Here is a 13,750-nt window from a genome sequence, read left to right as displayed (position 1 = left end):
CACAGACACACTCACTCACAGACACTCACACTCACACACAGACACACATACACTAGGACACTCACACAGTCACTCACAGGCACACAGACAAACTCACTCACTCACAGACACACAGTCACTCACACACACACACACTCACTCACAGACACACACACATATCACATACTAATTATTTTATAAACATTTTCCGCCCAGCCTCCCTACCTGGAGAGCTGGTGTGGATGAGGAATCATTCCCTGGGGGCTGGGGTCCAGTGGGGCTGCTGGGCGGCGTGCGGCAGTGCTGTGATCAGACGCGGCGAGGGAGCTCTAATCTCACCGCTCTGCTCCCTTGCGCGCTGCCTACTGATGCCGCGGGAGCCGGTATATGACGTCATATTCCGGCTCCCACGGCATCAGCAGACAGCGCGCGAGGGAGCAGAGCAGAGAGATTAGAGCTCCCTCGCCGCGTTTGATCACAGCACTGCCGCACGCCGCGCCGGGGGTCCAGAAGGTGGCCTTGCAGGAGGGAGAGCCTGTGCTGCCTTATGGACGCCGGCCCTGCCAGAGATTCCAGTTTAGCTTCGGCAACAGGGTGTTGAGCGCTTTAGGCTCTCCTGGTTGCGCAAGGAAGCTGACCTGACAGAAGTACTCAGTCTGAGTATAAGTGCTCTGTTACAGGAACAGCCAGGCTGACAGACAGCCTCCTGGCTGGTCCTCTTTTTTGCAGAACCATCAAGAGAGAGCTGCTGAAGTGCTCTCTGCATGGTCCTACTGCACAGCGCAAGCATGCCTAATGATAAAAAATACACATACAAGGTAGAAAAAAACAGGAGCAGAAATCTAGGTAAAATATCTGATGTAAATAAAATAAATATAAAAACGAGGAGAGGAAAAAAAATGAAGAAAATAAGTTATTAATAATAATAATAAACAAAAAACAGGAGCAGAAATCTAGGTAAAATATCTGATGTAAATAAAATAAATACAACAAAATGAAGCAAATAAGTTATTAATAATAACATACAAAATTAAATTTTATTAAACCGCTATGAACAATGAAAAAAATCTATACAAAATGTAATTTTCATTGTTTAATAAAAGTACATTTTGTTTATTATTATTTTTAATGCTAACTCATTTGCTTATTTTTTTTATTCTCTCTTCGTTTTCATATTTATTTTATTGTATATTTTACCTATATTTTTGCTGCTGTTTTAGTACATGCTATTTTTCTACCATGAATATGTATTTTTTTATTTTTATAGATTAAGCTTTATTAGTGGCCTTTATTTTTTTTTAAAACCAATTTTAGAGCAGTATCTAATAGATAACTCCTGACTCTGGGGAATATTAAAAAGTCTATTGATGCGCTCGTGCTGTGTGGTCAAGGACAATTCCCTGGTGTCTCAAGACGCAAAACACAAGGGCTGGCAACCTGGTAACCTCGACCGAAGGTGATTTCCAAGCTGGGGGCACCAAACCCAATCGGTGGATACCTAAATCGACGCCCTGAGGCAACGGGAACCGCAACGGCAGGTTGAGGCCTACTGGACTCAGACCGGGGGAGAGAGACGGCCGCTCTCCTCCAGCTGAACAAAGCTAAGTCTAGCACGACTCCACACACCCACCCCCTTTGGACCAGCGGGGGTTATCCCGGTCCCCCCCTGGAGTGCAGTTAGCTACATCTGCAGCCCGCTAAACTGACCGCACAAACACTCATATCCCCACAATGGCGGACGAAGCCCGCACAATAACACATGGCACAGCTACCACAGAGGGAACACCCAGCAACGCCTATACCTACACAATGCGGCGGCTGGATCAAATTTTCCAAGCCTTTTGGCTTAAACTACAAGCCCGTCTGCAAGCCACAGGTACTCACAGCTCAGTGCCACGGAAGGGAAGCGGGAAAACGAGACACCCCAACGTGGTGAAGCCTTCGCAGAGCACCGCTCTTAAAACGACGCTCCCAAGACCTCACAACCGCTCACCCAGGTGGAGAGCCACACGAGGCAAGTCCTATAAGCATCGCCCACGCAGGCGGAGAACCAGGCACCGACTGACAAGACTCACTACTACCTCCGCCACCCCTGAAATGGGGAAAGACTTGGTCCCTCACAGAATCCAAGTCTATGGTTCAAAGATGCCGGCCTCCCTGCAAACCTGGGGCCGAGGAGACAACACGCATCACAGTGCTACCAATCCCAGCGACCCAGCTACCTTGCCTCCTGACAGAATCGGTTAAGCTAACTTAAAGGACTGGTACCGGGCTGGACTTTCCCACCTAACGATCTGAGCAGCTGCTCTTGCCCTTAAACTCCATGCACCGTATCTTGAGTTTTATGTTCTTTTATAAATTGACTTTAATTTCTGTTGCCTCTCCATATGCGGTCTCATGATGCTGCAATGTAATTTGCTATTAACACTGCGACCAGAGGTACACTTACACTAAACCGATAGCATGCCTAATGTCATTCACACTTAGATGCACCAATGTGCATAGCTAGATGTCTTGTATACTATAATTGTTTTCCGGGTTTCATAGCGTGTTCCTAATTTTAAGCAATAAGCCTCTACTACACACATGCTTTACCAATGCAGTTATCTTGCAATTTGTACTTTACTTAGGGATATTGGCTTAGCCAGAATAGCAAAGCTTACTTACTTTAACCTTTGTGTCTAGACATAAACCAATGCTTACTGCATCTAAAGTGAAGAAACCCTCTAGCCCAGTGGTAGTCAACCTTTTTCTACCTACCGCCCACTAATGCATCTTTTTGTTTGAAAAAATGTCCTTACCGCCCACCAGTTTGCAGAATATTTTTTAGAAAGGAGGGTGTTTTAAAAAAAATAAATGTACGTACATTTATCTTTTTATTTCTACTTAATGCAGGTTTATAAGGTTTTTAACTTGATAAAGTTTAATGAGAAAACAATAAAGTAAATTGAAATTACCTTTACTAGTGATTAATGAGATCCTTGAGGTTGATGCTGCGAGACTAAATATTTGATATCTGGTTCGATTTTCGTAAGGAACAAACGAAGGTCTCTTTCAGTGATATTCAGACGACTTCTCTGTTTGCGCATAATATGATTTCTCATTTGTGCGTCAGCTCCCCTCCTCTCCCTCCTCAATTCCCCTCCCCACCTTTTTTTTCCCTTTTTTCTATTTTTTAACCTTCCTTATAGCAATGCCCAGTAGGAAGGCTGAGCTAGGTAGCCCACTTACTATAGTCCACTATAACAGACAGGCACACATACAAGACACACACACAAAGACACATACAGACACACACACACACACAAGACACACATACATACACACACAAGACACACATACGACACACACACACACAAGACACACATACAGACACACACAAAGACACAGACAGGCACACATACACACACACACACAAGACACATACATACAGACACACACACGACATACATACACACATGAAGACACACACATAAGACATACATAGACACACACACATGCAGACACAAGACACACATACAATGACACATACATACAAAGACAACACACACACATATATACAGACAGACACACACACACACACACACAAGACATACATACAAAGACACATACAGACAGACACACACACACACACAAGACATACAAAGACACACACACACATTATATTTAAGTCACCCTCCTGTTTCCAACCTTTAAGGCACAGGAGGGTGACTTTTCCTGGGGTCCAGTGGTGGCTCAGGTGGATGGGAGTCAGAGTTCCCACTCTGACTCCCTCTGCTTCCTCCCGCGCGGCTCTCAGTTTTAGCTGGGAGGAGTGACCGGAGAATCACTTCCTCCCAGCTCTGTGATGTCATCACAGGGGGCCCGGTCACGCTCTTAAAGCGCCCAGCGCTGACCGGGCCCCCTTACAATCCGCATCCATCGGGTGGCCCTGACAGCATGGGCCACCCGATGGACACTTTGAAAGGCGGCCCCGGCGGTTTGCCGCGCGGGCCGGAGCCGCAAATGGTCACAGCGGTACCCAGTCGCACGGGTACCGCCGGCTCGCACCCGCCCGCCCGCACTATCAACCTGGAAATCCCTACCGCCCACCTGGAACGCTGAAACGCCCACTAGTGGGCGGTAGGGACCAGGTTGACGACACATGCCCTAGCCCAGTGGTAGTCAACCTTTTTCTACCTACCGCCCACTAATGCATCTTTTTGGTTGAAAAAATGTCCTTACCGCCCACCAGTTTTCGCGCAAATGCGGAATATTTTTAAGAAAGGAGGGTGTTTTAAAAAAAATAAATGTACGTACATTTATCTTTTTATTTCTACTTAATGCAGGTTTATAAGGTTTTTAACTTTATAAAGTTTAATGAGAAAACAATAAAGTAAATTGAAATTACCTTTACTAGTGATTAATGAGATCCTTGAGGTTGATGCTGCGAGACTAAATATTTGATATCTGGTTCGATTTTCGTAAGGAACAAACGAAGGTCTCTTTCAGTGATATTCCGACGACTTCTCTGTTTGCGCATAATATGATTTCTCATTTGTGCGTCAGCTCATCTCCTCTCCCTTCTCAATTCCCCTCCCCACCTTTTTTTCCCCTTTTTTCTATATTTTTAACCTTCCTTATAGCAATGCCCAGTAGGAAGGCTGAGCTAGGTAGCCCACTTACTATAGTCCACTATAACAGACAGACACACATACAAGACACATACATACACACACACACATGACACACATACACACACACACACATACAAGACACACTTACAGACACATACACACATACACACAAGACATACATACACACACACACAAAGACACAGACAGGCACACACACACACAAGACACATACATACAAACAGACATGCATACACAAGACACACATACAAGACACACACACACACACACACAAATACAAGACACACACACACAAGACACACATACATACACACACACACACAAAGACACAGACAGGCACACATACACACACACACAAGACACATACATACAAACAGACAGGCACACATACAAACAGACACACACAGACACACATATAAGACATACATAGACACACACACATGCAGACACACATACAATGACACATACATACAAAGACAAGAAACACATATATACAGACAGACACATACACACACAAGACATACATACAAAGACACACACATACACAAACAAACACACACATTATATTTAACCCCTTAAGGACACACAACATGTGTGACATGTCATGATTCCCTTTTATTCCAGAAGTTTGGTCCTTAAGGGGTTAAGTCACCGTCCTGTTTCCTACCTTTAAGGTGCAGGAGGGTGACTTTCCCTGGGGTCCAGTGGTGGCTCAGGTGGATGGGAGTCAGAGTTCCCCCGGTCACGCTGTTAAAGCGCCCAGCGCTGACCGGGCCCCCTTACAATCCGCATCCATCGGGTGGCCCTGACAGCATGGGCCACCCGATGGACACTTTGGAAGGCGGCCCCGGCTGTTTACCGCGCGGGCCGGAGCCGCAAATGGTCACAGCGGTACCCAGTCGCACGGGTACCGCCGGCTCGCACCCGCCCGCACTATCAACCTGGAAATCCCTACCGCCCACCTGGAATCCTGAAACGCCCACTAGTGGGCGGTAGGGACCAGGTTGACGAACCATGCTCTAGCCAATGAAGTTTAGCATGCGATATTGGAGTTTAGGCCTATAAATAATATATACACTACAGATTCTAAGTATGATGATTTAGACCAGACGTCATTATACAACATGCGTGACCCTCTCTAAAGCAGATAAGCGTAACCAAACCAATAGCGAGAAACTGAAACGATGACACTCAACATGAACACTAATCTTAAGCAACTGAACTAAACGGATTTATAATTTACAATTGCATTGAACACTCAAATGTATACGCTACTCGAGCACCTAAACTATTGCAATTCTGTTATTTCTAACAAAAATGTGCCTGACAATCAATTACCACAACCTGTAATGCAACTGCTCACTAATGTACTTGATGTCGCTGTTGTGGCGCACCAAGGCGTATTGTTACTTTTGAGCACATAAAAAATAAAGAATTAAAAAAAAAAAAAATTGAAATTTAGTGAAGTAACCCTTTGAATCCTTGATAAATCTAATTTTAGTGAATAATTCTGTTGGCAGTGTTGGCGGGTTTATCACAAAACCTCTGTATTTTGGGAGCTGGGGACTCACCATACAGAAGCTGCAGGCACAAGCACAGCCTGTACACTCCGCTGTCCGTTGCTAGGCGGCGTCGTTACGCAAGATGTCGGCGTCACGACGTATAAAAGACACGTGACAGACGGAGAGCGGAAGTGTGTTGCGGTAGCTGGCTAATAAGGAAGGCACTGTTAATGTTCAGGTCAGTACTGGGTTTGGATGGGCATTGCTGGCTGGTATAATGGGCACCGCAGGGAGAAGTATAGCTCGGAGTTCTGTATCTGTGAGCATTGCACCCATAATCACATGCAGTAGGGAACAGTCCTGGTGCACCGAGAGGCGCAGTTTATATAGGAGGGCGGTTAATATGATTTAGCTCTACAGTGAGGGCCCCTGGCAGGGGTGCCCGGCGGTGAGGAGTCTTGGCAGGGCTGCCCTTAATTGCTTGGTCTGCTTGACTCTGCTGGTATCCCCCCCCCCCCCACCTCCAGGCTACAATTGTAGGTTGTTTACAGAGAGACAGGGAGTGCAGAGTGTTTGCCTAAGAGGTAAGGAAGGTTTTCAGAAGGGGAAGAAGTTGTGTTGCAGATAAATTTACCAGAACAACTTCTTAGATAATTATTAATCGTGGGGCAGAAAAACCGTTGTTTTAGGGCAGTTGTCATGTGCTCTGCATCTGTATATTTAATAATTGTCTCTTGTGGTGTTTTGTGCAGTGTTCATTGAAATGCAATTACCCTGTATATTGCTGAAATTAAGTTTGTTTACAAAATTGCTTAGTTATTTAAGGACAGAGCTTCAGAAGCTTGTCTTTCACTTAACCCCTTAACACCGCAGCCAAATGTACAAGTTGTGAACGAAACAAAATGTAAACAAAACCTGGCATTTACGCTATATGTCTGTCCAACCGTAATTCACCTCTTTCATATTAAATGCACCCCCCCTTATTATATATCATTTTATTCAGGGGAAACAGGGCTTTCATTTAATATCAAATATTTAGGTATGGAACATAATTTTATATAAAAGGGAGAAAAAAATAATTTAATTTTTTTAGTTCTATGTGACATTTCAACTGTGGATGTCAAAATACTGTTTAAATATTTGTATTCAGCGATGTCTCACGTGTAAAACAGTACCCCCTATGTACAGGTTTTATGGTGTTTTGGGAAGTTACAGGGTCAAATATAGCGTGTTACATTTGAAATTGAAATTCGCCAGATTGGTTACGTTGCCTTTGAGACTGTATAGTAGCCCAGGAATTAAATTTACACCCATAATGGCATACCATTTGCAATAGTAGACAACCCAAGGTATTGCAAATGGGGTATGTCCAGTCTTTTTTAGTAGCCATTTGGTCACAAACACTGGCCAAAGTTAGCGTTAGTATTTGTTTGTGTGTGAAAAATGCAAAAAACGCCAATTTTGGCCAGTGTTTGTGACTAAGTGGCTACTAAAATAGTCTGGACAAACCCCATTTGCAATACCTTGGGTTGTCTACTATTGCAAATGGTATGCCATCATAGGGGTAATTTTCATTCTTGGGCTACCATAGGGTCACAAACGCAACGTAAGCAATCTGGCGAATTTTAATGTGAAAAAAATGAAACACAAGCCTTATATTTGATGCTGTAACTTTTGAAAACACCATAAAACCTGTACATGTGGGGTACTGTTGTACTCGGGAGACTTCGCTCAACACAAATATTTGTATTTCAAAACAGTAAAAAGTATTGCAGCAATAATATTGTCCGTGTAAGTGCTGTTTGTGCGTGAAAAATGCAGAAAACGTCACTTTTACTGGCGATATCATCGTTGTAATACATTTTACTGTTTTGAAACACTAATATTTGTGTTCAGCAAAGTCTCCCGAGTAAAACAGTACCCCCCATGTACAGGTTTTATGGTGTCTTGGAAAGTTATAGGGTTAAATATAGTGCTAGCAAATTAAATTCCCTATACTTTCGGCATGGGTTGTCAGGCAGGTCCCACTAATTGTAATTAATTAGGATACCTAATTATGTAAAATTATTGCATAAATATATGTGTAGAATTAATATGTGTGTATATTTATATATATATATATATGTATGTATATATGTATATATGTATATATGTATATATGTATATATGTATATATGTATATATGTATATATGTATATGTGTATGTGTATGTGTATGTGTATGTGTATGTGTATGTGTATGTGTATGTGTATGTGTATGTGTATGTGTATGTGTATGTGTATGTGTATGTGTATGTGTATGTGTATGTGTATGTGTATGTGTATGTGTATGTGTATGTGTATGTGTATGTGTATGTGTATGTGTATGTGTATGTGTATGTGTATGTGTATGTGTATATGTATATGTATATGTATATATGTATATGTATATGTATGTGTATATGTATATGTATATGTATGTATATGTATATGTATATGTATGTATGTATATGTATATATGTATGTATGTATGTATATGTATATATGTATGTATGTATGTATATATTTCTGTGTATATATATATATTATTTTGTTCTAAGTGTATTTTGATATAAATATATATTAATATCACAATACAGTTAGAACGAAATAACACATCTATATATTTTTTAATTATTTATTTTTAAATATTTTTTTAATTTTAATTTTTTACGTATTTACATATATATTTTTTTATTATATATATATATATATATATGATCTAAGCATATTTTATTTGTAACTGTAATTTTTTTTTTTTAACTAATATTTTATTTTTATTACAGGACAGGGGGCAATGACAGTGTCAGACAGTGATTTCACATCACTGGCTGACACACAGGATCAGTGATCACAGTGACTGCCTGTCACTGTGATCACCTCCTGCATATTGGGTAATTGACCACAGGGGGGAGTGCCTGGGTGGTACAAGCACTCCCCCCTTCCAATCTGCAGGGGGATCACTGTGCCAGTTACATGTGTCAGCCAATAGGCTGACACATGTAACACTGATCGCAGTGACAGCCTGTCACTGCGATCAGAGAGCTCTGAGATCGCAGTGACAGCCTGTCACTGCGATCAGAGAGCTCTGAGATTGCAGTGGCAGCCTGTCACTGCGATCTCAGACTTAGCAGATCGCGGTCACTGACCCCAGGGGGACTGCCTGGGGGGCCAGGTAAGTCCCCCGACCGCGATCTGCAGAAGGGGAAAGCCGCCGGCCGCATGTGTCAGCCGATTTGAAATCGGCTGGCACATGCTGAATACTGGTCGCAGTGACAGCCTGTCACTGCGATCAGAGACTGCAGATCGCGGTCACCGGCCACAGGGGGGGGTTGCCTGGGGGGCCAGGCATCCCCCCCGACCGCGATCTGTAGCGGGCGATTAGCGCCGGCCACATGGGCGGCCATTATGGCGAGGACGTAATATTACGCCCGCCGGCGTTTAGAGCCGGTTCCTGCAGGGCGTAATAGTACGTCCTCCGGATTTAAGGGGTTAATGACAACAGCATTTTTTGCTGTTTGCGTTCAACTTTAATTTGCATTTTACTAATTTATTGCACCAATGCATATTATATACTGTTTTTTTTTAAAGGACAGAAAGGGTTTTAATTTGATGTAATATATATATGCATAAATGCTTATTTATTATAAAAAAATACAGAAAAATGCAAAAAAAATTAGATTTTGAGTTTTTTTTTTTTTTACAGTTTTTGCAATAATGTGTGAACAATTAGTGCAGGTTAAGGAAAGTAATTAAAAATAAATTCATTTTGTTGTTCTGATTTACAGAATATATAATGTGTCTGGGATTTTACGTTTTTTTGGTAGTTACAGGTCACAAAGCACAAGGGGTAAAATAAACTTTTAATGTGGAGCGATTTTAGAATTTGGTATGTTTGTCTTGTAAGCTTAATAGCCATAAAAGAAAACAAAATTGCCACACAAAAGTCTATATTTATATAAAGTAGACACCACAGGCTATTTACCTAAGGTTGTTTTGACACTTTCTACGTAGCCATTTTACCGCCAACCTCTGTTAAATATTGGAGTAAAATTGTGTTTTTTGGGGGGGTTTTCGCACACAAACTTATAACAAAGAACTTCTCATGTGTATTTTGTAAAGTTGGTGTGTGCTATTCCTGTACAAAGTTTTATTATGTGTTCAGTTACTTCTGCTGAGTACAACTGTACCCCCATTGTATGTCTTTGGCACTATTTTGTGAAGCTACAGTGCCATATAGGAGACCTGTCTTTTTCAGTATTCACAGTCGAATTTTGAGAGACGGATTTAATGAGCCTTTGCTTCCATTTGGGGTATTATAACAGTTTGACTGTTCAAAAAAAAAACCCCCGTCAAAGGCATACAATTTGTAAAAGTAGACACTCCAGGGTATATCATAAGGTGCTTATTGTGCCTTAGCATGCCCCCATTTTTCCACCAATATATGCCAAAGTATGTGGTAAAAAAATATTTTGGGCATTTTCTTTTACATACTGATTGCATTTTGTATATTTCCTATGTGCCACTAAGTTCAAACCCCCCAAATTATGCTCAGCTAAGTCTTCTGAGTAAAAGGACACCCCATTGTATGTCTATGGCTCTATTTCGTGAAGCTACAGTGCCATATAGGAGACCAAGCCATATCAGTTTTTACCAAACTTTGAATTTTGACGCTGGGCCTATGTGCAATTTCCAAGCATCTTCGCAGGTTTTAAATTCAAACTACCCCACAAAGGCCTACCATTTCTTAAAGTAGACACCCCAGGGTATTTCAAAAGGCATATTTTGAACCTTAGTGTAACCGCTGGCGGTTCCCTTATTTACCTCTATAATGTCTTAAAGCATAGAACTTAGCAGGGCTAACCATACAGATATCTTAGCCATAATGTTATATAGTTAGTAAGATATCCTCTATTTAACATATGCAAATAATTGAGAATACAATATAAAATAAGGATTGTCTTGGAAGCAATAGTTTTGTCTTTTAGATATTTATTATATAAAAATATAAATATAGACATATAAAATCCATTATAGCAGAGTTTATAAGATGAAATTAAATGCTTGCAAATATCATTAGTAGGTTAACATACCCTTCTGAACATGTCATCATGTCAGCCTCTCAGTCATTTTAAGATGGAGCAGCGTCTGTCTCCAAGTCTCTCCTCTGTTTGTTAACATTTAAAAGTACACCTATTTATACCTTAAGTGTCGTCATTTTAGAGTCACCATAGTTCATATATGAAAAAGTAACTTGTCTACTTTAAATCAATTTAGGACCTCCCTTAATTTGGCAAAGATACAATGCCATAACTAAAGGGTGTATACGTCATGGAAATTTTCCTGACTTAGTTCAAGATGGCATCTTAAAGTCTGAATAGCTTATCTGTTGTTTATACTAAGACGTAAGTGCACAGTCGTGGGAGATTCCTGGATTTGGGGAAGTTCCATTAACTTGGGGTTACCACAGTATATTGTGTACTGAAAGAGTCGTAGAATAGCCTTGAAGCTTGTTTATGCATTATTGTTATTGTAATTCGTCTGGGACAAAATGGCGCAAACATAATATGCACTGAGGTTATTGCTTAAAGAAACAGTTATGAAAAACAATATGTTCCATTTCTAACACCTTGTCAATTTGCAATATCTCTTAAAGACAAAGTACACAGTTTAAGAAATACAACATTTCATTCTAAAACTTGTAATATTTGCATTTGCCCATAACATTAGCGTGGGATCATTTTTCCGCTAGCTTGTACCAAGTGTAGTGGTAATAAGTGTTTTTTCTGCCTCTTTGACACACAGTGAGTTTGCACAGTATATTTTGCAAACCTTATGTGTACTACCACTGTATAATATTTCATATTTTGCTCAGCTATGTCTGCTGAGTACAAAAATACCCCCGTATGTACCTTTGCCAGGTATATGTGGACATCGGAGGGGCACATTTGGGACACAGCCATTCAATTTTTTTTTTCAAATTTTGAATTTTTACGCTGTGCCCATGTCCCATTTTACAGTATTTTACCAGGCTATATAATCCAAATACCCCATAAAGCCATACCATTTCTTAAAGAAGACATCCCAGGGTATTTCAAAAGGCATATTTTGAACCTTAGCGTGGGATCATTTTTCCGCTAGCTTGTACCAAGTGTAGTGGTAATAAGTGTTTTTTCTGCCTTTTTGACACAGTGAGTTTGCACAGTATATTTTGCAAACCTTGTGTACTACCACTGTATAATACTTCATATGTTGCTCAGCTATGTGGTCTGAGTACAGCAATACCCCCGAATGTACCTTTTGCCAGGTATATGTGGATGTTGAAGGTTCACATTTGAGACGCAGCCATTCGTTTTTTTTTTCTAACTTTGAAGTTTTACGCTGTGTCCATGTTCTAATTGGAGTAGTTTAGATGGTTGGTTATTGAAACTTCCCCACAAACACATACTATTTATTAAAGAATACACCCTGGGGTAATTCAAAAGGCATATCTTGAACCTTGGCGTGGGATATTTTTTTTCTCTAGTTTGTTCCAGGTGTAGTGGCAATGAGCGTTTTTAAATGTATTTTTTTTTTTAAAAATGTTTGAAAGTTTCCTAAACTTTCTTAAATTTTTTTTTTTTTTACAGATTTAGCATTTTTCTAAGCTTTTTCTTTACCGTTAACCTCTAACTAGCAGTAAGCAGCACTAACAGTACATTCCCCATTTTCCCCATAACTCCCACCCACCCTAGCTAGCAAAATATTTAATTAAACAATATTTAAATTAGTTAATTAAATACATTTTAACCCCTGAGGGTTAAAAAATAAATAAAAGTTAATTGTCAGGGGTTAAAATAAAAATTAGATCACAGTATAATACTGTGATCTGTATTTTGATCACTGTAGGCAGTGACCGACTGGCAGGAAAGGGGCTAATTTTTATTTGGACTGGGTAAAGGGGGGTGTCTTATTTTTTACTTAAACGTTATTTAAAAAAAAAAAAAATTTAACTTAATTTTTAAACTTTTTAAAGCTTATTTTAAAACTTTTTTTTAACGTTAACCCCTAGTTAGCTTAACACTAAACCCCCCAATTCACCACTAACTTCTACCCTCCCCAGCTAGCTAAATTTATGATTTTTAAATATTTAAATTAATTAATTAATAAAATTTAGCCCCTGAGGGTTAAAAAAAAAAATAAATAAAAAAAAATTAACCCTCAGGGGTAAAAAAAAAAAAAAGGTCAGATCATAGTAAAATGAAATCCCTGCCAATTGATCACTGTAGTCAGTGATCAATTGGTAGGGAAGGGGTTAACTTTTTTTATTAAACTGGTAAAGGGGGGGGTGGGATTTTAATGTAACTTTATTTTTACATACTCGTTTTCCTGGCACTATAGTGCCCTGAGGGTGCCCCCACCCTCAGGGTCCCCCTCCCGCCTGGCTCTGGAAAGGGGAAAAGGGGTAAAACTTACCTTTTTTCCAGCGCTGGGCGGGGAGCTCTCTGCCTCCAATCCTCCTCCGTTCCGCCCCGTCGGCTGAATGCGCATGCGCGGCAAGAGCTGCGCGCGCGTTCAGCCGGTCGCATAGGAAAGCATTATGAATGCTTTCCTATGGACGCTTGCGTGCTCTCACTGT

The 13,750-nt window shown here is 40.7% G+C and overlaps 1 protein-coding gene across 3 annotated transcripts in view; it reads left to right on the top strand.

Annotated features, from left to right (window-relative positions):
- The first annotated feature begins 6,290 nt into the window (after positions 1 to 6,290).
- The window catches only part of RNF216 (ring finger protein 216), a 288,938-nt gene continuing 281,478 nt past the window's right edge, over positions 6,291 to 13,750 (top strand). For 2 of the 3 annotated variants that reach the window (XM_063430189.1, XM_063430187.1), the window contains exon 1: positions 6,291 to 6,353. The gene's annotated coding sequence lies outside the window, so the exon portion shown is untranslated. Of the gene's footprint in view, positions 6,354 to 6,432; positions 6,496 to 13,750 lie in introns of those variants that run through there. The other variant, XM_063430188.1, reaches the window with a different exon arrangement.

The sequence above is a fragment of the Pelobates fuscus genome, chromosome 8 (assembly GCF_036172605.1).
Source record: "Pelobates fuscus isolate aPelFus1 chromosome 8, aPelFus1.pri, whole genome shotgun sequence".
NCBI classification, from domain to species: Eukaryota; Metazoa; Chordata; class Amphibia; order Anura; family Pelobatidae; genus Pelobates; species Pelobates fuscus.
Note: the sequence above shows the minus strand (reverse complement) of the source record. Positions and strands in the feature narration are given on the sequence as shown.